This window comes from Metopolophium dirhodum, chromosome 3 (genome assembly GCF_019925205.1).
Source record: "Metopolophium dirhodum isolate CAU chromosome 3, ASM1992520v1, whole genome shotgun sequence".
Taxonomy (NCBI): domain Eukaryota; kingdom Metazoa; phylum Arthropoda; class Insecta; order Hemiptera; family Aphididae; genus Metopolophium; species Metopolophium dirhodum.
Window position 1 is genome coordinate 704,447 of NC_083562.1, and position 25,096 is coordinate 729,542.

A 25,096-nucleotide genomic window follows, 5' to 3' on the forward strand; every position below is an offset into this window, starting at 1 on the left:
TAATCCACCATGTTTCAGGCTGGAAAAATGTCCATTGATCAGTGATGCAACTGAAGCATATAGTGGTGGCGGGAGAGGGTTATATTATAAACAGTTTTAAACCTATACAGTTATATTATTAATAAACAGTAATCTTATATAGGTACTATATATTTAAAAATATTATAATGCGTATAGTGATAATAAATAGGAATTTGTTTTATTATTATCGGGTATAGGTACAAAATTGAAAAATTAAAAAACAGCTCTGTGTAAAATTTGGTGTTTCTATGATATAGGTTAAAACTATACCTGTATGCATTTTGGCCATCGATTATTTATATTATCGGTGGAAAATGACAATGTACCCACAATAAGATAACGTCACACTCCATACGCAGTGAACGCTGTTAATAAGTCTTAGTGAGCATACATATTATAAAACATATGCGTAATTTATATTATAAAGGGTAAAATGATTTAATGAACACATTATGCCATTATGGTTTATATAGCTATGTAGCCATATAGGTATGAAGGAAATTTATACGAGGAAAACAATTGCGTTTATAGTATTATATATTAATATTAAAATGAGATAATATATTACACTGATTAAAATATATAGTATTAAGTAGAACCTACACGTTATTATATTATCATGTTATATCACGGGGACCGATAAAGTGTTTTATAATAATTATTATAAAATTTACGTTTTAATGTGGCATATAACGTGTAACACGGGTCAGTCGATGCGGAAGAAAAATAGCGGGAAAAAATAGCCCCTCCGTGCGCGAGATAAATCTTAGGCGAAGAAACACCGCCGAGAAATGTAAAAACTCAATCGCAGTACCTATACTAGCTATACATATTATATGTATATAGTCGTATAGATATATCGTGTAATGTATAATATTATGTGCATATATTTTAATATAAATATAAGCATAAATAAAAAGTGTACAGATTCCGTGAGTATATCGACGAACGTGTAGCAACTTTCTGCGGAACTTGCATTAAACTTCCATTTACCTGCAATATTTGATATACATATTATAGCCTATAGGTGTAATGGAAAAAATAATATATTATAATCACCCGCGCATCTGCTGCAGATGTTTAAAACTGCAGCTGTTCATATATTATTTAATATTATTATACTGTTGTGTATCGCGACGACAGTGATGAAGTAGATGATGATGATGATGATGATGATGATGATGATGATGACGATGATAATAATATTGACAAATCGTATATATATATTAGTCACTTTCTCCGGCTCGCTTTCTACGTAGGTACCTATGTAGGAAATAGGAATTAGCCCGGGAGACGGACACAATTATTATTATATTATATTATTACGAAGAAAAAATACGCGTAGAAGAAAAAAAATTGCGTCGGAATGGAGTAGACTTCCGTAGGTATATATATAGATACTGCGCCGGCTTAGAAGTGGTCGCCGTGTACACCCGTTTGACGTGAAATTGTATTTCTTCGCGTGTTTTTTGGACTCATGACCGGGGGGCAGAATATGCAACCTGTGGATGTCGTGTGATAATGATGATATGGTGTGTCGCTATACATATTGAGCATAATATTATTACACATATTATATATAGATAGATTTGAAAACTCACATATCGCGTAGCTAATTTATAATATTATAACGTAGTTATATTTTATATATTATTATTATTATTATATCTTTCCGAGCCGAAAATATAAGAAAATAAAAATCATTTATTATTATCAGCATCGACGAGGACCTACGTGATCGGATGCACGTCACATAAATATATTATAATACGCGTCTGTTTATATTTTTTTTACGTTGTTTTCTGCCGCCGACACACTATTGTCTGCTGTTCGCGGCGTCTGCGCTTTTACTGCGGCGCTTTACCACGAACCAAGGAGCGCCTTCGTAAAAAATACGACCTAAAGACATAACACGTGCGCATTAAAATATTATTATCGTTATATTGTTATTATTATTATTATGGGCTGGAAAACAAAATATATAATATTCACATTCACGGTGGGTGCACTGCCCGACTGCCGTTATTAACCGGTGCGGCGGTGCATCGATGCGATCATCGTCGCTGCAGCACAGTGTATAATCTCGCACAAAACGTTTGTCATTACATCGAACAGGTACACTGCAGTCTGTAACAGTACTTTATAAATTGCAGTTATGTGCAATATCCTGCGGGCGAAGGGGACACGGTTGTTTCACGTTTCTCCGAAACGCTATTGTATTACATTTTTGTGTATAATATACATATAACATTTAATAGTTATTTCATTATTATTATATATTTTCTTCACGAGTAGAGGTATTTGATTTTTTATTTTTGTTTTTTTGTATCAAAGTAAATAACGATTTGTACGATTAATAGTGAACCTACGTTGTACAAACAGGAATTAGGAGTGAGGACCATTCCTATTTCCTATATTATACTTTATAGGTTGAAGGTAATTGGTTTATATGACAATAATTGTACACAGTAAGTATGTGCAATATGCATTGTGCACGCAACCAAATTTTATGATGTGACTTTGTGAACGTCCGGGTGGGTGTGACGTTAGTTACACTTAAAAACTTTTACAACACGGAAATGTCACTTTTTTACGTTGTAAAATGTAGGTAGGTACTAGGTAGGTAGGTATAGATAGGTCGTGTATCACGACGACAGTGATGAAGTAGATGATGATGATGATGATGATGATGACGATGATAATAAAATTGACAAATCGTATATAAATCGTATACAAGTGCAATATTATGAATAATTTTTATACCGACCGTAGTAATAAGCGAAGTTTTTTTAGATTCTGAGTGAAACGATGAATGTATTGATTTTACAATGATGTGTGTTTTTTTTTTTTATTTTTTTTTTTATTTTTTTATTTTTGTGTCTGTGTACACGATAAGTAGTCGAAATAATGCTTCGATTTTCGACTTCAGTATCTTGTTCGATGGGAAAGTGAATATCGTTGGTGCATTGGGGAGGTCAAAATTTTAATTTCCCAGTAGTTTTCAAAAGCGATGTGAAAAACAAAAGAAAAATTAAGGAAAAACGGGAATTTTTACGCAAAATCGATTTTTAACAAAATCGATTTTGGTTATTGGTGTAACTCTAAAACAAATGACCGTAGATGCATGAAATTTTCACTGGTTGTTTATATTTGCATTTTCTATACACAATACAATTTTGAAAATAATTTGACTTTTTTTGAACTGTTTACGGACATTGTCAGTTTTCAGTTTTTTTAAATTTTTTTTCTATAAATATCAATAAAATTTTATCTGTTGAGTAAAAAAGCTTGAAAATTTAATAGAAGGCTCCTAGTTTATTGTTTCAAAGGCAGATGAAAAAAATTAAAAATCCTTAGTCACAGTTTTTAATTATAAGCATTTAAAGTTCAAATTTTGACAAAATACGGAAAAATCACGAAAAATAGCAAATTATTTTGATGAGAATTCATAAAAATTTTTCTTTTTAAATCTAAGATTTGAAAATGTAATATAAGATTACTCATAAGTTTGTCTACCTTTATCAAAAAAAAAATGTCTAGAAGAAACTTAAATTAAATTTTTATGAGCGTCTGAAATTTATATTTTTACAACATTTGATATTTACTCGATTTCTCATGTAACAATTTTCTTATTTTATTGTAATTAAAAAACGAATGACTGTAGATACTTGAAAATTTCACTGAATGTTTATATTAGCATTTTATATACACCATAAAATGTTGAAAATATTTTGACTCTTTTTGAGCTGTTTACGGACATTGTCAGTTTTCAATTTTTTTAGTTTTTTTTTCTATAAATATCAATAAATTTTTATTTGTTGGGTAAAAAAGCGTGAAAATTTAATATTAGACTCCTGATATATCGTTTTAATAGCAGTTGAAAAATATTAAAAATACATATGCACAATTTTTTTTTATAAGCATTTAAAGTTCAAATTTTGACAACATTTATCAAATTTATAATTTATTAATTATTTTGTGGTTAAAAATTTATAAAATGTTTAACTTTTATGGCTAAGGATTGAAAATTTAAAACAAGGCTCCACGTTAATAGGTTATATATAAATTACTTTATTCACAATAATATCATCAAATATACTTGGTAATATCATAGGGTGACTGACCGTTTTCGCTCAGAATCGTTTTTCTTATACAATGATATTATATCATTGAATTCAAATTTAACACCATCCATTACAGTGACCCACTTGTAACCTACGGTACAGCAGAGCGACATCCACTTATCCACCTTTTTTCTATTCAATTTAATGATATATTTACGATAAATAAGTTGTGTATACAACCTACAATACTTTATTTTTATGGTTGAATGTGTCCAATGTCCATTGAAATTAATTCTAAAAATATGTTAATGCGCTTTCATCTAAATGTATTATAATATAAAAGTAAATGTTAAATAAAAGTAATTTGTACAAATCACGAGTAGAAAAGGATTATTTAGACTTTAGACTCTAAAGTTTAGAGTCTGTGTACATAGTGGGTATTATGGTAAAAAAGCTAAGCATAAGCACGATGAACTCATCCACTACACAGATATACGTCAAAATGAATGATAATAAAAGTCCATTCAAAACAAAACAAAATCCCTTCATTTTCTTCTAAAGGAATAAACTAATTTTGTATTAATATAGATAAGATTGTTTCCAAAATGCGTGCAGGCCGCGGGGTTTATTATAGTTGGGTCTTGTACACCATACATCTTGCAAACATCATAAAAAAACAAAACACTGTGTAATGTGAAACGATGTATATTGAATACCATTAAGTTTTATAGAATAGGAATACAAGTAGTTACTGAGTTTGATATAGTGACACATACTGTCAAACAGAATAATACAAAATTGAAAATTACGTCTAAAATATAAAAGTTGAACGAATTTCTCGGGTTGCCTCAGGGCTCAGATTGGGGTTTGTACTCAAAACTCGACAGTTTTATTGAACTATTTATTAGAGTGTGATTATTGATTTATGTGTGGACTGTAGACAATACTCTTAAATTTCAAACGAAAAAATTAAAATATAAAACAATTATTAATGAATATAGCACATTTTTTTTACTGACGCATACAGTGATCGTGATGAATGATATAATAATTTAAAATCTAATAAAAACAATAACGATTCTTTCTTTTCGTTTACCATATAAATATTATAATGAATACAATGATTAACCATTTGACAATGCAGTAGTATTGCAAGGACATTTATTAAATTAGAAAAATAATAAAACTTTAAAGATTAAAAAAAATTATTACTACGTAAGTATGTAACTATGTATCTATTATCAAAGTAGCATATTAATATTAATCAATAATCAGCAATAAGAATGGACATATAAATATTATTTAATCATGAAGAACACAACCTAATATTTTATAGCATCGATTGTTGAAATTGTATACATTTTGTATTTTTACGTTTTAATTAATATTTTATTTTGATGAGGGTGTAAAATGTAAATACTGATCCGACATTGTAATACCATTATATACAGGCATATTAGCAGAAAAAAATACAGTATAATATTATTACGAAGTTCTTATATAACATTTTACCTTGGTCCTTGATCGTTAACTATATAGGTTAAATATAAATATAATGTTTTAAATATAATGTTTAAAGCCTTAGATTAAAATTATTGCCGGTCATCATTATTAATTACTAATTATTTATCAATATTATTAGCTATTACATTTAAAACCTATAATAGTATAATAACGGTTAGGTAAATGCGAAGTAAGTAGAAAAGCGTTCTTCTTCTTTCTCTACGCCCTTTGCTCGAAATTATATGGAGTCGGCCAAGTAAGAAGAAAATCATTTTAATTATTATATGAAATTAATAGATTTAAGGCATATTTAATATCGGTAAATAGTATGATGTGTACACAAATTACTATAAAAGAATTAGGTTTTTAAAAAAAATCTACTGCAACAGATTCAGGAAAATGTATTGAATAAAAAATATCAGTTAGTCGAAGAAAGCATGCACACAAAAGTTCTTTACCGATTTTGTATATTATCTAAGTCAAATGGATTCTATTATCCATATAATATAAAAAAGTATTAATTATAATAAAATAAATTCATGGTTATAATAAAATCTTTTCACTGATAATACTATATTCACTTTAAATTTAAGTTAGTAATTACCTATTAGTTATTAATATTATACAGCATACAAAATAAATATTATATTATCTAACTGTGTAAAATACTTAAATGCATGTTTTAAAACGTGTGCAATTTAAATAATAATTGATAAGTAAAAAGTTTCTTATAGCTATACAACTTGGTTTAAAAATAGATATTATAATATTATGTTTACATAAAAAATGCATATAAACTGTTATTATATTTAATTAAAAATTAATTAACAATTAGGTATAACTTATAATCAAATATCAGTGAATCAGTTGAATTAGTTCTGAATACTTACAATGTTACAAACATCACATAATACTATAATAGTATAAGTGATTACCAGTAATTAGGTTGTGAATAATAATTTTAAAGTACCTGGTAAGTATATTAGGTAATGAAAAATATAACAATAAATTTACCATTGGCAAAGAAATCATTAGTCACCCAATATCCAATTATAGTTTTAACCTGCTCATTACACGGTTTATCATCCTGAATAAAACATAAAATAACTATAATTAAAACTATTAATAGTTCCATTGTCAAGTAAATTATTTTTGCTTAAAATTAGAATGAACATAAAACATTAAAAAAACAATTAATTTGTTAGGTCTTAGGTCAATGTTTGAAACATAAACACTGGTACTGCATTATCAATATGACCATTATAATTTATAAATATTTTTATAATATTGCATTACCTCTCGTACTTATATTATTTTATATTAATCGCATGGAAATTATACCTAATGTTCGACAATGGACAATGTTAGAATATGAACTATAATGTTATTAATTATTATATTAGTCAATAATTATTAATTACAACAAAATCTAACATATAAAATTGAAATATCCTGCAAGTTAAAAAAATTGAATTAATATAATCGTTCTGTCTTTCGGTCTTTGCTGCTGTAACGAGGATCAATGAAAAAACAAGAGAAATTATTTAATAATTAACAAAATGTTTTTACTTTTTCAATAATATTCATGGTAATATATTATAATTTATCATTATGTGAAAATAATATTTTGTAGATAGCAGGTACCTATTCAAATTGTAATACTATTATGACTTGACTATCTTTGCATCAAAACACCAATGACCAATATGGATCTAGTCATCTAGATTAAAGATTTTATGCATTAGTAAGCAATATTGAAGTATAAAGTATATTATATATGTTGTATACACTATCTACAACCAATTTTGTATCAGAAACCACCCTCAAAATTAAAAGTCTTATAATTGTTCTACTATTGATCATTGTAAAATCTTAAATCAATACATTCGTCAATCTGTTTAGAATCATAATTGTATTTAAATATTTGTTCAGCTAAAACGTAAAAATAAATTATTAAACATTGCATTATATGAGTGCTTTGATATGCATCCAATTGTTAAATTAAAAAAAGGGGAAGTATGGTGGGGCCCATGACATACGATATCATAGTATATATAATATGTTAAACATTTCGGCGCCACTGAAGTTATATAATTTTATATTTATATACAATAAAAATAATCATTTATTAATTATTGTAAGTGTTAATCGAATAATTCATTATTTTTATGTTTAATGTTTTATTTTAAATTAAAGTAGATTATTTGGTGTTCAAAATTTACTCACCTAATTTATCGAACAACTTCTACTTTATAATTTTATAATTTATTTCTTAACCTGTGTGATTGTTTGCATATGATAATTTAATATTACATTTGTTGTATGTATTAGTTAGGTATACAACAATGCTTTTAATTTTTATAATAATGATATATCGATACAGTTTTATAAATTGAAAACTTTAAATATTAAATTACTAAAGGAGAGAGTATAAGGTAACTTAATCATAAAAGACAAATTATTTTATTTTTAGAATATTATCTATTATTGTACGTTTGTATAACCTATACATGGTATAACCTTTATAATATATTAATATTTAATATCTATGTATAATAATATTATGTAGATTGTAAGTACCTAAACCTACTGTTAAAATTTAGTTGGATGTTGAACATACATACTTATTATTACTATATAATCTAATGATTAGTATAAGATAATGAAAATATATTTTAGAACATTTGTTGATAATTGAAATCAATATAGTACATTAATATGTAAAGCTGAATTTACATATTGTGTACTTGTATAATTTCATGTATAATAAATGTACATATTGTATACTTGTATCAATGTATAATTGTGTATATAATAAATTACTAATTATACTATTAAGTTCTACATTTAAAAATACAAACAACATCACGTGTCAACACCTTACTTTTTTATTTGATTCAAATCGCCAATGGCGGATTATGCCGGCGAGATATCCAGATTTTTCCCGTTGGACCGAGGCAGGTAGCGGGCAGTTCATACAAATAATAACTATAGGCATTCCTGCTAACAGTGGAGAAAAATACCTATATTGAATAATATTGATGTTGAAGACACTATTGACGTTATTAAAAATTAAAGTGAGGTTACTTATGAAAAAAAAGTGATCTATTATATTAAAAAAACCGTAAACAACTATGTCCATTTTTATTTTATTATATTTTATTTTTAATAAGTGCTAAATACGAGTAAGGTACTTTATTTAGTAATTGCAAATATAAGGACAACATATTCTGCAGAACTTCAAATTTATATTAAAAATCACTTAGGACCCTTCTTACAATGTCCGGGTAAAGTTAATCGACATTCTGCCGGTAATAAAATCTGTTATCAGTCGGTTAGCGTTAACCGACACTTTACTGGACATTGCAAGAACGGCCCTTAATATTATCAAAAAGAAACACATTTGAGGGCCAGAAAAATAGTTTTCCCTGGCCGAATTATTTTCGTATGTAGATAGTACGCCATTGACAAGTGACAATCTATACAATTTATGTTTAGTAATAGTATGCCTAATCGCTATTAGAATTGCGTTTAGCTAAACGTCTTTAGGGGAAAGGCAGCCCACTAACAATACGGGGGTACGCAAAATAATCAACAATATTTCAACAGAACCGTATTTCGTCCGAATAATATGTATCACCAAAAATAAAACAACAGTAAATATTTCATCCGTATTCCATACCTATATTAAATCGTACGTTTTAATTTTAACATATTAATAAGGACCATTTTCACGATTGCAGAATTCGGCCGGTTAAGTGTCGGTTAACTTTAACCGGACATCGTAAGAACGGCCCTAAGACTATGTTTTTATACTTCAACATTTTTATTTTCCTTTAGGTAGGTACAGAATTTAATCACAGATTATAAAAAGCAAAATAGATGATTGTGTACATTGAGGTAAAACAAAGAAAGTTCGAATTATTTTTCTGATGAATATGTCCTGAAAACTGTAACATGACCTTAAATATCATGAAATATAACATGCGCTAAAGATGTCCAATATGATTACAAAAATCTTACAACGTACCTACCTATAAAAGGCTAGGACTCTAGGTACTACAGTAGTACTGTACTAGTAACTTCTAACTACTAACCAGTGTAATATATTGTAATCTGTGAGATATTTTAATTGTCAATATCCGTAGTATTAGCATACCTATTGGCTGTTGATATTTCAACAAAATATAAAGATTATAAACTATAAAGAATATATTATTATTGTATAGCCGTAACGACTAACGAGGTACCTATTCCGTACATAAAATCCATAAAAATGTTTAATATAAAAACACACAATCATAAAACAACAATCCAATAACAATGACATCCATAGTTGAAGAATACTTAATAAGTTAATCTCTAAATAGGTATTACTTTCAATCATTTATATTATTTTATTGAAATAAAATTTATAACATATAATATATTTAGATTGAACTAATAAAATAATAGGGTCAATAATTTGTGACAGATAAATAATAAATAATCAAATATATTCTTATAAATTATAATGTAATCAGTTCAAGTGTATTATATTTCTTAAAAATGCATTGTTTGATATTCTATGAATATAAAATATAAACTAATATAATATGATAAATTCTGTTGAAATTTAATTTTTATTTAGCAATTTTGAATTTTTATTTGCAATATCGTACCGCACTAATTTATTATCTACCTATTAAACTATATTGAAATAATAAAATCTAAAAGAACTGTTCAAAAGTTTGGTACATTTTAACTATTAGTTAAGTTAAGATTTATAAATACACAAAATAACACAACCAATTATTCCGAGAACTGAGAGCTTATAATTGTTGAGTTCTTTAAGTTTTAGTAGCTTTCAAATGAAAATACATATCAATATTTCCTTCGCGACCACATTTATTAGGGACCTCACTAAAGGGAATTGTCAATTAATAGTTTAATTGCCATAATTATAAAATGAATAGAGACTTGACATTTTCACCAATTGTTTAAAATTTTCTAGATCTGATATAATTTTCAAAAATGGCATATTCTTGATATTTATAGACTTTGAATTGTTTTGACTTTATTAGTATTTTTTCGGTTACTGTTGTTATTTCGGTTTATTTTGTTTGTAGTTCTACATGCTTGAAAATGTAAATATATAGATTTTATAAAAGTTGATCCAACAACATTCTAAAAATATTGAAATATAAAGGCACAATTTTTTTCATTCTAATTCAAAGTTATAATTTTGACAAAACAGCATAGTTACTTGTATCAAATTAACCAAAAAATAACTATTTTACTTATTACGTTTTGTAAAATTTGTAATTAAAAAAAATATTAATCATAGAGCCTTAACCCTTCAGTCTTCACCACTATGTTATTGTATATGTATTTTTATAGGTACACAATGCAATTTTAAACATATAGATTAAATTTTCAGTCTGCTCGGAAAGTTTGTTGGTGAACATTATTTTTTTTTAACTTGACCTCATTTAATTTTCATTATTTAATAAATAACAATCAGAAGAGTTTTCAATATTATTTACCAAGTAATCATCGTGAAAATGTATTCTTCAAGACATAAGTATATATTTACTCCACCGTAATAAACGTAATAATTTTAATAATATGCATATTACTATTGTACATAGGTAATATATATTATTATGCACTATATATTCTGCATTTCTGACAGTACTTTATACGTTGATTTATTTTTTCAACTACAATAGTGTACATATTTTGATTTAATGATCACACATCTAAATAAATAATATGATTGTTAGCTCAATGATGATATATTGTTAGTGTAAAAGGTATTTGTAGAAAACGTACACTTAAATTTGTATAGTATGGTATTTTTTTTTATTTTAGCAAAATCCAATTAAGTATAGCTAGGTGGATAGTATTTTTGTACATAATAATCCATAATATTATGTTACAATAATAATATGTTGGTATAAAAATGAAAAAAAATATTGTTTTCAACTAAAATCTATAAAATGCCAAACAATACTAAACAATATGAGAATTATACCTAAAGTTTTTCACTCTTTTAGATGTTTTTATTTAATCCAAGTAAAAAAAAAACTATAAGCATTTCAGATTTTAAACTTTTAACATAAGTGTATCTTGTGTTTTTGTTATAGTATTATCAAGTATTATAGAGTAACACTATATAACCAACATAAAAATTGTATTTATCTAGAAAAAATGTCTCCAAAGTTCCATTATATATTTGATGAAGTTAAAAATTAATGTAACTCTCAATATTGTGATGTAAAGTGCAAATAGTACACTAATATTATATTATATTAAGTAATAAGTAAAAGTAACTCTATGCAAAAATTCTATACAAATATGAATTAATATGTAATAAATACCTGTCATACCTACTTAAATACCCACTTAGGTTTTCGTTCTGCTATTTTGCAACAAATTTAGTAGTTTCTTCCGTTATATCCTAATTTCTAGATAACGTCCAACATTTCTATTTGGATACCTTCCAACATCGCATTTCAAAAAATTAGATTCGTGCCGGAGTAAATTTATGTTTTACTTAACACTAGATGTAATTGGATGTAAAAAAAACATATTATTTTTCGCAGATTATTTTTTTTTTTATACAGGCGCCAAAGCCCAAAAGTAGGTACCTGTGTTGAATTAAGATATTTTATTTTATAACATTTCGGTTGCAAAGATCGGTATCAGTGCCAAAACGTCCCACTGAAAAACCCCTATGAGGTATAAATTCAACATCGTTTCTCGCTGGTATTTCGAATAGATTTGTTGTCCCATCCGTCGACGGTTGATCTTGCCAGAGGAACGTACGTCTAAAACATAGTATTACTCTTTTATAACATCAAAATGATTTATAGGTACCTACGTATCACATAATATGTATTATAATAATGAGGCGGCGCTGACACGGCTGACCTACAAAACACCATAAACGGTTATCACCGGTTTATCGGCAGTGGCTTAAAAATAGAAATACATTTTACAATAATAACAATCAGAAGTAATAATAGCTCGTTATATAGAGTAAATGATTGTGGTTACACGCTCGCTGATAATGTACGATTCGTTTGGAAAATGGTATAGTTGTATAATATTGACTTATTGCAGGTACATAAAAACCCAGCATATTTTATAGCTATTGGCTACTGACCGTTATTAAAAACAAACATTTGCATGGAAACGAGGACGCCTAAATATCGTTATTATACCTACGAAAACGACGATATTGCTAAACGTACCTACCAAACTGTTAAACCGGGCAACAACCCCAGGTCCAAAATATCCTAGTAAAACATTTATAGGGCATAACTGCATAAGATATCTTAAGTATAATAGATACGTCCTACAGACTGTTCAGCACATACAAGTCGTCGGTTAAAATAGGAATGAACGATTTTTATAGCAATATTTAGTATTTTACGATGATTTACGATAATTTACGGTAATGATATTATATTTTATGTTGAACACTGAAAAAGAATAAAACATAATAATATGACGATAATAATGGACTATATGGGAGTACATATATAACATGGATAATAATATTATTGTATATAATATAATTTGGTCACTACTTAATAATAAACAAATGTGATGCAACAAATCTCATCAGTGAATGGGACGCAATAGAAATCGTCATTTAGATGACGCACACAACTTCGGCCGCCCAAAACAATTTAGATTAATTTGACTATTGAAAACTACATAGGCTCATCAGCCATCGTTGCTATGTTTTAATTAAAGAAACAATTTGGTACAACTATAACATACATTTTGATGAATATTATTACGAGAAACTCGTGAACAGTATTCTAATAATATGATATAGTATTATAGTAATATAGCTGGATCATCGCAATAGCCTAATACAGGTAGGTCAATAATCGTACAGTATTTATATTGATTATTATCTATATATTATAATTTATAATACACGCATACTGCATAATTACAATTATATGATCATAATGAAAATAAAATAAATGTAAAATATTATGTTTCAAATATTTTAGATACTACAATACGTTGTAACTTGTGTCTTAAATAAGGAAATAAGGCAATATTTGACTGTGATTTAAAATGTTAAACTAAATATTCTATATTTCTATGGATTGAGATTTCTAAAATAATAAATTCGTAGGGATGTTGTTTTTCCAAAACATTTTATTATGTATTAATCATATTATATGTTTCAAACTAGAAACTTTATCGTAATGAATTATCAGAAACGATAAAATAATCCAAATAAATAAATAAAAATGCGATTCTTGCGATAAAGTTTTTATATTCATTATAGCATATATTTTAACAATGCCATTTGTCAGTGTTTCTAAAAAGGAATTGGTAAAATATTTAAGTTAGGTAACTTAAAAGTTAAGGTAATGTTAAATTGTGTAAGTGGTTCATCATAAATTCGATCGTTATGTGTGTGTATAAATATGTAATGTATATTTTGGTCATTCATTTTAGGGTCGTAAGTAAGTCAATGAAAGTAGGACATATTTGTTTACTGACCTCGCATTAACAAAAACGCACTAAATTTATTGTAAGGAATAGATATTTTATATGAACATAAATTCCGCATTTTCCTGCAAGGACATAATTTTATGTTGTATAACAATGCTAAACATGTTTGACTTAGGTAATACGTGGAAATATAGTTAGATACCTTTTTAATTTAGTTTTATTTACCTCGTCTAAATATGAATTATAATTATATTTAAATCCAATATAATATAAAAATGAACAGTAAAACTAATATAATAATATAACGATAACCCGGTGCTCGAGAATATAAAAAACTTGTTAATACAAAATATACAAACGGTAATTGTCAATATTCATAGTAGGTAGTAGGTACCCATGAAATAACATTTGATTAAATTGGTTAAATGTAAAAACGTATTTATGTGTTTTTACAGTGTTTGATTGGTTTGAACGTTTTTATTGGCGGTGTATGTCTTAAATATTTAAATGTAATATATTTTTAACTGCACGAATCAATCAATATACAATTTAATACTATCAGTTATCACGTCATTATCTATATTCTATACATTGGCTAAACATATACGTATATTGTATAATATAGTATATTTTATTATTATCTATATGATAATAACTTATTATTAAGCTGATATTATAGTCATATAGATAAGATCTTGTAGAGTTGACAATTTAAAATGTTGAGCTAAAAAAAAAAAATTAAGCAAATAATAGGCGTCTACATTTTTTAATGATCTATAAATGGTTTTGAGATCAAATCCGGTCATTAAACCTTACATGTTGGCTCGGTTGAACACATGATTGAAATGAAGCAAACAACACCGACTTTAGTATATTTTAATCTTAAGAATTCGTCCTAAATGAAGATATGAACTAAATAAATTTCAAAATCACCATTAATAAAAGCCCCGGCCTCAGGGATTTTTTATTTTATAAAGGAATTACAACCAAAACAATTCATATTTGGTTTAAAAAATTATCAACTAATGGCGGTTTTCCTATTTACTATCCAAGCACTCTCAAGTTATGTGACTTAACCTGTTCTTGCAGGTCACTCCCGTGAACAGTCATTTTCAAAAATTGAACATTGTAAAAAACTGAGAATTAGGCACTATGAAATAATAACGAGACTGGGATTCTATGCTGATGATTTTTTTGGAGCAAAATTTTACAATGGTCATTATGTTGACGAGGAGTTCAAAATATTAAAACCCAATATAAAACTACATTTAGTATTATAAAAATTAAATTTCTAAGTATTATTATTTTAGATTCTGAGCGGAGCAAGGAAGCTTGTGGTTTTACAATGGTGTTTATTATTTTTTTTTTATATCCTGTATACAAAATTTCTACCAGAAGGAGTGCTTTGATTTCAACATATAATATCTTTTAGCAAATTGGATCAAGATGATACTATAAAGAGGTCATTTTTCGATTTTCTCAATAGTTATTTAATTCCACGGAAAAACTACCGACAAATTACGAAAAACCGCTAAAAATGGGATTTTAATTTCTAACGCTTTGTTTATCGCCATAGCAACGAATAAAAAATAATAATATTAAAATATTAACTCAACTAACAGACTATAATAAATAAATATTAACAATATAAAAATCCAGACTGACAAACCGTCTCCGCTCAGAATCATTTTTCTTACACAATGATATTATATCATTGAATTCAAGTTCAATACAATCCATTATACATTGACACACTTGTAGCAGAGCAACATGCACTTACCAGCTTTTTTATTATATGTTAAATGTTTATTGGGATGTTTATTTAATTATACATGTATTATATTTTAATAAAACTATTAAATTACAAAACACAAATAAAATAAAAATGTTTGATGTATTATACATTTATTTTGTAAGCAATAAAGGTTTTGGGAAAACAATAAATGTACGGAATGGATACACATTACACAAATGTTGTACTTGCACTTCCTCCTATAAATATTTGAACACGCGTAAATTACAAAAGTTATAATACATTGATTGAATATTAGTGTAACTGATAGTGAACTGAATTGAATTTACATTATAACATAAATACACTTAGAAATTAGAATATAATATAAAAAAAATTAATAATTTTCAGTAAATATAATAAATTGTATATAGGTCGGTACTTATATATTATATTTTATACTATAATACGCTGAGCAATTTTTCTTTTTTTTTTTGAGTTTTCTATACTATTTTATTAATGAATGTCAGAATGTAACTGGTCAAAAAGTTTCCTTTGTAGGGAAAAACTACGAAAAAGAACGAGAAAAATATTGAATCAATAACGACCCGTTGGTCGTAGAGATTTGAGTTTTGAAGATTGAATAATAAACTAAGTTTTTAATTTTAATTTTAAAATATATTATTATTGAGATGACCTGATTATATAATATAAAACTTTTAGCTTGGATAATATTAAAGGCTTAATAATGCCATAGTGAAATATTTTATTTCATTCGATCAATTCAAATTGATGACATTCAGTGATTTTGCAACTCGGAGGCGAGCAATGCGAGGAACACTCTTTATCCTTTTATCCTATTATATCAATTCGGCTTACTGATATAATATGAATATCATGTATATTAATTCAAACATTTACAGAATAAATATATAATCAAATTATTATGATGTATGTACTATTTTCTAAAATTTAAAAAATAAATTTCATAAGAAGTTCCTTTTATAAAAAAGTACAATAATATGGGGTGTAAATGTGAAATGATCTCTTTGGTAATATTACCATAGCTTTGAACAGGGTGTATAACACTGGAATACTACATTATGTATTATTTATGTAGTAATTATTTTGTAGTTATTTATGTAATAACATTATTTTATATGATAACTCATAATAGTTAATTTATTTTACACTTTTTTTTCTTATATCGTATAATTACCACAAAACTAATCACTTACATAGTATTGTTGTCAGTTGAAGATAAAAATCTTTGCATACCTATTAATATTTTTTACATTAATACAATGAAAGGTACCTAAGGCTTAAGTCGCAAAGGGCGTATGTCCAAAATTACAAATTTTTCTGGAGAGGAAAAAACATTTCGTCAGCGTAATTATTCCATAATTTGATACGATGATTTCTAATTATCACTTTCATGGAGGATAAAATTATACAATTTCAGTTTCGACTTTATACGACGCGGTTTTTTTCTTAATTTTAATCACCAATAATAATCCCGAAATCCAAGAAAAATGGAGTTACGCTCTTTGCCATTTACGTCTGACGCTATATAATTTAATATGTATAATATGATATGTATTATAATGTACGGTTCGTAAATAACTTATTTAGGATATGAATATATTTGTTTGTATATAATATATATCTAGTAGGTATCTATTTAAGTTAAAGGTTAGTATAAAAGTCGTAGGTATTTAAGTTTCTGTAGTAAATATTATTATCGTACACATGCATTTGAAATGTGTACATATTGTTCATAGAATAATAAATATACATAAATAGTTACTCACACGTTTTTGATATACCTGTCTTCATAATTAAGATTAATAATAATTATTAAAATAATAAAATCCGTCTAGTTAATATGTGACAAAATAAATGTATCTAATAATAGTATAGTACATCAGCACTTGGTAAATGGTAAGTAGGTAGGTAGTTATTTCTAAATGTAAACCCGTGCATTAGGTACAGGTAAATATTAATTTAGTTAATGTGTAAATTCCTATTACCTACAATTAGATCTATAAATAATATTTCCAAAAATAAATTATAATAACTGTAATATTATAAAATATTATAATAAACATAAATAAATAAGGTTTGTTGTGCCTAATTTTAATTTGTATTAAAATAAGACGCAGCTTAAACTCTGTTACGACATGTTTGGTAAAATATATTAAAGAAACTACACAGTAAAAGCGTGACTACGCAGTTATAGGCACTACCTACCTACCTACCTACCTACGGGTTAAAAATATTTCGACGGTAACTGTTACATTGATGTTACACTGTAATGAATCTCTAGTACCACTACAATCAGTACAATCTATTAAATTATCGTTTATATTATTTTTAATACACTTATTGAGTACAAAGACTTGATTTAATTTACTTATATAGCCATATAGGTATAGAAGGTTTTTAATATGGTTATATATTAGGTACAGTATGAAACCCTTGGAACTTGAAAGTGCACTCTTATATTTAAGAGCAGTATACTTAAGATATTTCTACTAAGATTTCTAAAAAGAAATCATAAACTAATATAGATAGGTATTAAAGTTAATAATATTACATCATTGTAAAATAGTAAAATCAATCGCTTCACTTAAAATTATAAATAGAAATATATATTCACGTTGTATATTGAAAACAGATGTACCTAATGCAGACACAATTTAATAATTCACATCCGAAGTCGGATACTACTAGGTATTTTACATATTATTTAAATATTAAATGTTGAACTAATATTATTAAATTTGAAATCATTTAGTTCTATTTACTCGGTTACTATCACGAGCTCTGTTTTGAAACATCTTAATATTTATTAAGAACTTAATAAAATTATTTTTTACTTTGTTCTGTAAATATCTTCTTATTTTTCCTTATTTTTTATATTATTTTGATGTATACTATTTCATTTTGTGATACATTTTGCTTTTGAGCGTAATATTTTATATAAGAAAGAACCATGTATAGTAAATAGTAATTGTTTATACTATTCTCGAGTAAGTAGTGAAAAAAGTACCTAAGTAATACTTTTCAAGCCGTTATTTAGCTGTGGGATTATAAACGTATATAAGCTATAAACTTTAAAGAATAGTATTTTTATAGAGTATAGGCGATAAATGATAATATATTATTGTGATGTTTATATAATTCAAAAATGGAAAATAAAACAATTTTTACATAAAATAGTATTATCCGTTTTAAAAACTAGTCAAGTTGGTTAAATATAGAAAGACAATAGTACACAACATAAAATACAAGTATAATTTATGAATGTGAAATTTATGAACATACTACATACATAAATAATAGATATTAAAGATAATTTATTATTATGCCTTTAGAGTATGATACAAACTATTTTTTAAAAGCTAATACAAAAAAAAATTACCTACATATTTAATTAATTTTAATTTTTTAAGCTAAAGTTCCCATTTAAATAACTATATTACAAGGTTTTGGGAAAATAAATGCGAAAGTATACGCACTTAACATAGTATGGTACCTTACTAGTTACTAAACTTTACTACCATTGTTACCATTACACAACCATTAGTGTTGACTGCACACCCCTCTCGGCTATCATTCATCTACGCATTATAAATTATAATAATATATATAGGTGCGGTAAGATTTTCATGTTTACGCCTCGGCTATAATATGCTCCCTTCCAAGGTCTCGATATTTCATGAGAGGGACTAATAAATATTTTATCCTTACCATTGATTCTGAATCCATGATTTAAATATTTGAGTGCTCGTAGGTATAACATAATATATTATCATCTAAAGAAGGGGAGGGGCACGGCCCCATAGCCCCCCCCCCAACGGGTGGACTTGCTATTTTCCCATTTCTTGTTACTTTACCTCAAATCTTTCCTTTTTTCATGCTCCGTCTTGAGAAAGCCCCAACACCTTGCAACCTCCACCGTAATCCTTTTAACTTCCCTCCCTGACTCCAGACTCCTACTTTGTTTTAAATTTTCGTTCCCCATGTAATCTCATATCTAATTTTAAATTTCTTTTTTTATTATTATTTTTTTTTTTGTTTATTTGTTCTATGATCAAATATTTGTAATTGTTGTGCTATTATAATAGCATTTTGTTAAAAAAATAGGGTTATATTAAATAAAAAAGAAAAAGGTGAAAACGGTCTTTCCCCAATTCACGATTCAACTATGAAAACAATATTATGCAGTATCTTATGAAAAAATTACATTGAAATAATGTTAGGTGTAATATGTATATTATTTCATTAAAAAAATTAAACCTACGTGTTACGTGATATGATTTATTTACATTTTGAATATCGTATTATCGTATAATCATATAGTTTACCGCTGTTATAAATTTGATTTCAACAATGTTAATTCATTCACCATGCATTCGGTAATATAAATATTTCTATTTCTAACGTTTTTTGGTAATTTTTATTTCTTGTATTTCTACATTTAAGTATGGCATTACTTTTCCGTTGGTGACTGTCGGACTGCATAATATATTGCTTCGAGAAGATCCTTTATAAGCCATTTAGATTAACAATAATACAACTGTCTTTTAGCCCGTTAAGGGTATAATGTACATTGTACATGCATAGTGCTGGACAGGCGTACAAATTATGCAGAAAGACATTTATATTATCCGCACCGTGTATTATTAAAAACAATAAAATAATGTCTAGTGATTCGACACGACTGACATTTCCGTATATTTTAACTGACAATAGAGGTCTGTTCTACAGTTAAACGAATTTTTCGTTTTATAAATATTTTTTTTCGTTTGGAATAATATTAAAAGAATAGGTATTTAATAAAAATATATTATAAGTTATAATTTCAGAGTTCAAATCTTGGGGCCTGGAGAGTGGGGGTGCTAACAATTACCAATCATGTAACACTCACAGAGTCACACCACCCGATATTACATATTGCCAATATTTAATTTTAACTATTATATGATAATATGCACATTGCACATGATATTATTAAAAAAAAAAAATTGAAACCTATTTTATTTTTAATAGTAAATTGAAATTTATATAAAATTGTTAAACAAAACTTTCTGCGTCTATATCAGCCAATCTGTTTTGAATATTTTTATTCAGTTGCAATTTCATTCGCCAAACGCATTTCGATGTACATACTTTATGATACTCAAGTTCGTGAAACGTTGCTGTAGGTACCATATGTCCAATATTGCTTCTTGGTTAATTTTTAATCATCGCATCGATGAAAAAACTACGTTCATATGTTTCTGATCTCCTGGGAATAGGTAATGCAGTTAAATACAATACTAATATAAATATATAATACACAATTGGAATGTGAGATCAGGAAATAATGTAAACTGACAAGTAATAAAATCTTAAAAAATATAATTACATTAATTTGTTAAAACTAGGTATAGGTATTTGAAATAATAAAGACAAGGAGCTTGGGGTGATTAAAATTAAAATTGGGGGTGTTTCAGCAGGGTTGCGGGGGTGGTATAAGCTGTTTGGCTTTCTGGTCTGGAAAATGATACAACATCTGCTCGAGGGGTTGTAGTTGTTTACCTATACGGACTACAGTAGTAAAGTTTATTTTTTGACTTTGTCTACGAACACACGCTGCTGAATATTACAGTAGTCCTATAAGTTTATTATTATGTCTCAATGTCTAAACGCAGTGTTCTTCGGATGAAATTCACGAGCTATCGGGATTTTGTGGTCGCAACGTCGCATAAAAACGTCGTATAGCGGATAAAACAGATACAAGAATAATATTTTAATTTTAATGTGCACTAATAAAACGAGCTTTCGCGTATTTATAGGACGGCGCCGACGTGGTGGTGTTAATATTAATATAGATGGTATCAAGCAGTATACTATATATTATTTTTCTACTCCGGTGCCTACTACTACTACAGACTTCTACTATTATATACTACTGTCGTAAACTTGCAACGCCGTCTACTGTCTACTTTAACCGTTTACTGCCACACCTTCACATAATTATTGTCCGACAGCGTTCTATAATACCTACACATTTGCTATTATAATATGTATATATACACACTAAACGGCGTTGTTCAAGACGTACCGTCCGAAATTAGACAGAGGCGTCTGCAGCAGGTATTAGGAAGGAAAAGCGACTGCCTATTGAACTAGCCGCGGAACATTAACATAATATTGTACGTGCGATCTAAACTTGGCGTAGCGGACGTGTATATATATAGATCGCGCGCGAAACGTACACAATACGTCTGCACTATTACTCTATGGTCTGCACAGTCCGTATAGTGTATTATTATTATTACGTTATTATTGTACGCATTTCTACACCATGAAAAAATGTGTACACATTGCTCGAGCGACAAACGAAGAACGAGAGAGAGACGGCCGAGAATGACGATGCAGCCGCGGCTGGTCGTAGGAGAGCGACAATGACAGTGACAAGGAGTTAGCCAATGGTGGGAGGGGGGGTGGGAGGAGGGTTGTTAGGGGGATGGACCACGACGGGGGGGTCACGTCGCGAGACGTCTGAAGAGCCACAGGCCACAGCACATAATAAAAATAATAATAATAATGATATGGTTTACGGGACGGTGAGTAATGTTGTTTACTGTTTTCTCACGATGGTTAGCGGCGCAAGGTCAACAGGATGTTTATTTTTAGAACAATCTCATTTTTGCTCTCTACAGCCTATACTTATGTCGTCCGTCCGCGTCGTAACGGATAAAGTTGATATGGACGACGATAAGATGGTATGCCGTACACGCCGGTACCCGTGCAAACGTCTACAGCAAATACATAAGTGCCGGATTCCATAGATAAATTGATGAATTTCATTGTTTAATAAAATTTAATGGACCAATGGTGGGCCACTAAATCATGTTTAAGGGACCATTTGCTCACTAGTCACTATTGATTCGTTAAATGTTTAATAATTGTTCATGCAACCCGGTGCATAGGTATATACAAATAATAAATAATAATTAGTAAATAGGTATAATTATTATATTAATATGTATTGTAAAATATATTTTGTACACGAAAAGTTGGATCAGATATGATTCATTTTCGGTTATCAAAAATTACTAAAATCATCGATGTGGTGAGTGGTGGCGATACTGCAATAGTAACCGACGAATTCTAAACGTTGTTTTTTGGTAATTATAATAATAATTATTATAGTAATTCATAGATAATAATATTACACGTCATATTATTTAATGTATTATTTTTAAAACGCCAAACAGGTGCTTCCATCTGCTGTTGCCTGTTGGGAGTGGGCTCTTGAGGTTATAACTATTATCCGGCAAGGTGGCGCTGCATATATGCACCAGAGAAATTAATAATCTATATTTATTTCAACGTTATGGTATTTTAGTAATGATTTTTAGTTTTTAGGAACACGAAATTTTTAACCGTATCGATATATTTTTCCAAAAGTAACATTTTACTAATTTAATTTATAACGTTTTCGAATAAGTTCAATACGATACCACCGTTGCACTGTTAATACGAACTATGAAGCATAATGGAAAACGTTTAATTATTGAATGTCATATTTCATACGAAGTAATTAACCAGATTGGCCAGATTTGTGTACGAAATCTATTTTTTGCAGTCTATGATTTCATAATACCTACCAACTGCTATAATAATAGGTAGCTCACTTTCGATTGAATTCGTCATTGAACCGTTAAAACCATAAATAAGCAACTATGCATTAGAAGATTTAAAAATATTTGTAACTCAATTATATGACGCATCACGATACAGAACAGCAGCCAATTCCATTCTAAATTCGAAAGATATCGTAAACAATAGTGGGTTAAGATTAGCCATAGAAGTGTTTCGTAGCATCCTAAATATACAGTATTGGTAGCTATATAACATAGCCGATGAGCCAATTATAATCTATATCACTTAAAATAATAGAAACAAAGTATATGGCAAGACTATTGAGAACAAAAAACAAAAATAAAAACAAAATAATTATATTAAATATTTATGAAAGAAAAACACTTTCATTACGTATGTCGTACCTATCTGAAATTTTTAACTAGAGAACACATCAACGGTCTTGGATGAGCAGCACACACGAAATAAACACAGAACTCAATTATCTTACAAAACAGCATACGTCAACCGAAATACTCAAAAGACATCTGAGAAAAATACCAAAACGCAAAAGGTATGTTATACAAACGGGTTCATCGAAGAAGGAGAATATGAATATGAAAAATATTTGAAAACAAGCAAACAATGTACACAAGCTGTGCAACTTCCAAATAACTAAAAAGTGGTCTTATTTTTTCAGCAGAAGCAACAGCTAGGATAGGGATGAGGAGGAGTGTATTATAATGTTATGTGATATCGTTTAATTATTATTTTACTACAATTCTCAAAAACAGACACTCACAAACGACAGACTATTATTAATTTTTAAACGCCATCATCGCCAAAGGATGGTAAAGTCACTAAAGCACTCAGTTTTGTTCGGCCATAAGGGATGTGCAATATTATATTATTATTATCATATATACATTGTGTTACTGTGATTTGGTTCTATATTTTGTACCAATAATTATTGCTATCAAAATCGTGTATTATACAGTAACTTACCTACCAGAAACTGTGTTACCATTTTTTATTATTAGTTTAATTATTATATACATTACACACACCCACAAACATTCTTACACAAATACACATAATTGCACAACACGCGCTACCTTAGACGACAGTAATTGCTAGGCGATTCCGACCACTACTATTCGAGCTATTACACCACCACACACCCAAATTACAGTCCTCCATATTTTTAAGACTTAGGTGTTAGTGGAGTAAAAGAATGAAGTTGGTGTCTGGGCGTGCGTATTATTATTCTACGCTCCCGGACGGTTCATACAAAATATTTTATTTTTACAAAATTAGTAAAAACATTGGTTTACATATTTTTGTGTAAAGATATTAGAAGTGCGTGAAAAAAGATAATAATATGAGAGCTTATAAATATACCTAATTTAATCAATAGAAAGAACGAATAAGATGAGAATATAACATAAACATATTTAACAGTGCATTAGAATAAAACGTGAGTTCTTTAAAAAGTAAAAGTGGTATCAAAGTTTAATCAAAAATAAGAAAAAGAACAAAATATAAGATATGAAAAATTTTATATATATATGGGAAGGTAGGTAATTCTTATCATTATTAAAATTATACTTGCAATAATAAATTAATAAATAGTAAAAACTAATATAATATGTAGAATTTGACGTATGTT

General features: G+C 27.9%; 1 long non-coding RNA gene across 1 annotated transcript; it reads right to left on the reverse strand.

Moving 5' to 3' along the window:
• Nucleotides 1–618: 618 nt before the first annotated feature.
• Nucleotides 619–1,669, reverse strand: LOC132940113 (uncharacterized). The gene is made up of 3 exons (XR_009664061.1): nt 1,348–1,669; nt 1,081–1,284; nt 619–1,014 (listed from the first exon to the last, which is right to left on the reverse strand). It is a non-coding gene; the product is annotated as an uncharacterized LOC132940113 (long non-coding RNA).
• Between the last annotated feature and the right edge of the window lie 23,427 nt (nt 1,670–25,096).